Genomic DNA, 5,132 nt, shown 5'->3' on the forward strand with positions numbered 1-5,132 from the left:
TGAACACCCTGGCTACACATCAGAAACACATCTGAATACACATATGCTGTGGAGAATGCCAAAACTGAACATCTCATAAAAGCAAAACCAAACTTATTGTGCTTTTGTTATTGTTTAATCCTCTAATTAGACTGAAAGGAGACCACTGAATACTAAAATCAGGTATTTACTAAATAGTGTTGATTTATACTAGTCAAAGTTACCCCTCACAAACCAACAGTTGAATCAGGATAGTCTTTTGCAGTTCATTGTCTATTAGGAGTTTGTTATATTTCCAATTAAAGCCTTCATTTTTCCTGTTGACTTCAACATGTGTAGCGCAAACAACTCTGTATCTGAGGTGGCCTCTGATTCAGACTTTGGAACTCCTTTTTCAACTTCATCTTGGGTATACCAATAAGCCTATTGGTATACTACTTTGATACCGATAAGCAAATTTTTCTTTTTTAGAGACTCTGCTATGAGGGGAGCAGGTCCAGCAGCATCCACTGGCTTGGGCTGTACATCTTGCTCTGAAATTTTTACTGACTAAAGTTTTACACTGATCATATCTTTAAGAATCTCTAGCATTTTTGGCATGTCAGCTTTTTTTTGGATTGTTCTTAACCAACGTCTTTCCAGAATTGGCTTTTCTCCCTCCTCACTCTCTAATCAGATCGATATCAGATATACTTTCGTGGAGTCCCAGTGGAGAGGGGGGGCAAGAGTGGTGGGAGAGGTGGAGGGGATGGTGGTGTGGTAACAGATGTGGTAAAATCTAAGTCACTTGCAATTAGATTTTCCTGCTATTGCTGAGTCACAATTTTGGTTATCTGAGCTCTGAGAGCAGCAAATTCATTTTCAAGAGCACAAATCTTCTGCAGTGCTTCCTCATTTACCAGGCTGGAGTCTTCAGCTGAGGCTCCTCTTGAGACAAGTCTGGTAAGGAAATCTGTCTGCTTGGGGCCTTCTCAAAGAAAAGGTCATCCTGAAAGGATAGCCTTGACCTGGCCTCTGTTCTTAGTCTTGTTGAACACTCTCCTTTGGCTACCCATTCAACAGCCACAAAAGACAACACTGCATCCTCTCCTGGGTGGTTGGGACGCGATTCTGTTGCATGGCAGGTAAGCTTGGACACCGCATCACAGATAAATTATTAATAGTAACAATTTTCTTCCTGATACTTAGAGACAAACCATATGGCTTCCCAGGCCAAAATACCGATTTCATGCTTACTCCAACTTGTTGGAAAATCATCCTAATTAGGCTATTAACCCAGCCAAGCATTTAGATGCAAAGTGTCTTCAAGTACTTGAGGCATACATAGCAGTGCATGGTCCAACCATCACACTCAGACATGCAGCAGCCAGCACCTTCTCTCTTTCTTGTCTTGTTTTCCTTGATTTTTTAGATATAGTTTTCTTCACCTCTCTAAACATATTTTATTTTTATTTCTTGTTGGTACGTAATAGCTGTACATATTTTTGAGGTATATGTGATACTTTATTACATGTGTAGACTTTGTAATGATCAAGTAATGATATTTGGGGTACCATTGCCTGAAGTATTTTTTTATTTTTATGTATTTAAAATATTTCAATTCCTCTCTTCTAGCTATTTTGAAATATACAATGCATTGTTGTTAACTATGGACACCTTACCTTGCTATCAAGCATTAGAACTTCTTTCTTCTGTCTAACACTATTTTTGTACCCATTACTGAACCTCTCTTTATCACCCCAACCCCAACCCACACAAGTTTCCCAGCCTCTGGTATCTATCATTCTATACTCTACCTCCACAATATAAACTTCTTTAGTTCCCACATATAAATGAGAATATATAATATTTATCTTTCTATGCCTGGCTTATTTCACTTAACATAAGGACCTCCAGGTTCATCCATGTTGCTGCAAATGACATGATTTTATTCTTTTTCATGTCTGAATAATACTCCCTTGAGTATATACACCACACTTTCTTTATCCATTAATTCATTGATGAACATTTTGGTTAATTCAGTATCTTTGCTATTGTGAATAGTGTTGTAATAAACATGCAAGTGTGGGTATCCCTTTGATATACTGATTTATTTTACTTTGGATAAATATATAATACTGAGATTACTGAATCGTATGGTAGTTCTATTTTTAGTTTCAGTTTTTTTTAAATCTCCATAATCTCCATACTCTTTTCCATAGTGGCTATACTAATCTACATTTCAACCAACAGTGTATAAGAGTTCCCTTTTTTCTCTATACTTACCAGCATTTGTTATTTTTTCTTATTTTAATAGTAGGCATTCTTATTGGAGTATAATGATATTTCATTGTGACTTTTATTTGCACTTTCCTGGGGATGAGTGATGTTGAACATTTTTTTATATACCTGTTGATCATTTCTGTGTCTTCTTTTGCAAAATATATTCTTATGTCCTTTGCCCACTTTTTCATAAGATTATTTTTGTTTTTTTACTGTTGAGTTGTTTGAGTTTCTTGTAATATAATCCCTTGTTGAATGAATAGTTTGCACATATCCAATTCAAGGCGTGGACTCTTCACTTTGTTGATTATCTCCTTTGCTGTTCAGAAGCCTTTTAACTCTGGCGTTTTTACTGACACATTCATCTATTTTTTTGTTTTTGTTGCCTGTGCTTTTGAGGTCTTAGCTATGAAATATTGGGGCCTAGACCAATGCCCTAAAGTGTTATTCTTATGTGTTCTTCTAGTAGTTGTGCAGTTTTGGGTCTTATGTTAAAGTCTTTAATCCATTTTGAGTTGATTTTTTTTATATGGTAAGAGATAGGGATCCAGTTTCATTCTTCTGCATATGGGTGTCCAGTTTTCTCAGCACCGTTTATTGAAGAGGGTACCCTTTCCTCAATGTATGTTCTAGTTGCCTTTGTTGAAAATCAGTTGGCTTTAAATATGTGGCTTTATTGGATTCTTTTTTCTGTTCTGTTCTGTTGGTTTGACATGCCTGTTTCTATACCCAAACAATGCTGTTTGGGTTATATAGCCTTGTAATATATTTTTTAAGTCAGGTAATATAATGCCTCTAGCTTTGTTGTTTTTTTTATCAGGACTACTTTGGCTAGTCAGCCTCTTTTTTTCTATCCATATGGATTTCAGAAATTGTTTCCAATTATATGAAAGATAACATTGGCATTTTGATAAAAATTGTATTGAATCTGTCAATTGTTTTGGTCCATGTGACCATTTTAATGATATTAATTTTTCTGATCTATGAGCATGGGATGTCTTTCCATTTGTTTGTGTTGTCTTCAATTTCTTCCATCAGTGTTTAGTAGTTTTTCTTGTAGTGTTTTTTATCTTATTTGTTGAATTTATTTGTAGGTATTTCTTTTGCAGCTATTGAAAATTTGATTAATTTACTGATTTATTTCTCAACTTGTTCATTATTGGTGTATATAAATGCTACTGATTGCTGTATATTGATTTTGTATCCTGCAACTTTACTGAATTTGTTTATCATATCTAAGAGTTTTTTGACAGAGTCTTTAGTTTTTTCTTGATATAAAATTATGTCATCTGCAAAGAGGGACAATTTAACTTACTCTTTTGCAATTTTAATGCCTTTCATACTTTTTTCTTGCACGATTGCTCTGGCTAGGACTTTGCTGAATAGAAGTGGCAAAAGTGGGCATCCTAGCCAAGTTTTGGTTCAGGCGAGCAATAACAGTACCCGATTTTAACTTTATATCTTTGAAAGGGATATTGAAGAGGGTCGAACAGAAAGTCCTGAATTGCTGAGTCCATTTATGTCTCATCCTCCAGCAGTGGTTGTGTGGCACTGAGAGTCTGTGCACTTTTGGGAGAGATAGCACAGTGGCTGGGAGACTTTACATGTAACTCAGTGCTGCCCTGTCATGGCTGACTTCTGGATGGGTTATTTTTGTGGGTTTTTTTGTTTTTCTTCTTGTTTTCTGATTGTTTACTTTTATTTTTACAGTCTGGCCATTCTTCTATAGGGTTGGTGCAGTTGCATAGAGTCTGCTAGAGACTCTAGTTACCTCAGATTTTCCTGTACCTGGAGGTATCACCAGTGAAGGCTGCAAAACAGCAAAGATGGCATGCTGCCCCTTCCTCTGGAAGCTATGTCCTAGGGGGTTACTGACCTATTGCCAGCCTGAAAGCACCTGTAGGAGGTGGCTGGAGACCCCAGTTAGGAGGTTTCACCCAGTCAAGAGGAATGGAATCAGGGATCTGATTAAAGAAGCAGCCTGGCTGATTTTTGATAAAGCTGCTGTGCTGTGTTGGGGATTCCTTCAGCCCCTGATTAGTGTGGTCTCTCTAAGGCCCACAGGCTGGACTGGCTGAAATATCCAAACAGCCAAGGTGGTGTCCTGCCCCACCCTCTTAGTACTCCATCCTAGGGAGAAATTAGAATTCTGTAATAGAACACGGGCAGGGGTGGCCAGAGGCCCTGGCTGTGAGTACCCACATCACAAGGAGGAGTGGATCAGGGTCTTGTTTATAGAAGCAGTCTAGCCATGCCTCGACAAAATATTCATGTCATGCTTGGGAACCACCTCTACCCATGTCAGTTTAGACACTCCAAATCCCGCAGGCTGGAACAGCTGAATCATCCAAAAAACCAAGGTGGCAGTCTGCCTCTCTCTGGGCACTCTGTCCCAGGGAGAGTTCAGCACTCTACCTGTAGAATACAGGCAGGGTTGTGGGAGGGCCCAGGTGGGAAGTCCTCCCCAGTGAGTAGGAATGGATCAGGGTCCCATTTTAAGAAGCAGTCTAGCCATGATCTGGCAAAGCAGCTGTGCTGTGCTGTGCTGTGGGGAACCTTCCTCATCTGGACCATTTGGACTCTCCAAAGCCTGCAGACTGGAACAGCTGAGTCAATCAAGCAGCATAGGTGGCTGCCTGCCCCACCTCCCAGGGGCTCTGTCCAGTCTCAGGCAGGCTCTACCCTGTTGCCGGTGTCTGGCTGGAATTCCAAATCCGTGGGTCTTATCCTGTAGGATGCCATGGAAATGGGGTCTGCTGACCAATGCTGCTTGGCTCCCTGAATTTAGGCCCCTTCCTAGGGGTGTGTACTGACTTCTCACCTTGCCTGAGTTGCAGATAACTTTGTTGTGGATCCTGGGGCTGAAGTATGTAAAGCTCCCAGGTCTCTGC

General features: G+C 39.5%; 1 pseudogene; it reads right to left on the reverse strand.

Annotated features, from left to right (window-relative positions):
* Nucleotides 1-255: 255 nt before the first annotated feature.
* Nucleotides 256-1,266, reverse strand: LOC100432383 (mitochondrial fission regulator 1-like; annotated as a pseudogene).
* Between the last annotated feature and the right edge of the window lie 3,866 nt (nt 1,267-5,132).

Source organism: Pongo abelii, chromosome X (genome assembly GCF_028885655.2).
Source record: "Pongo abelii isolate AG06213 chromosome X, NHGRI_mPonAbe1-v2.0_pri, whole genome shotgun sequence".
In the NCBI taxonomy this organism is placed as follows: domain Eukaryota; kingdom Metazoa; phylum Chordata; class Mammalia; order Primates; family Hominidae; genus Pongo; species Pongo abelii.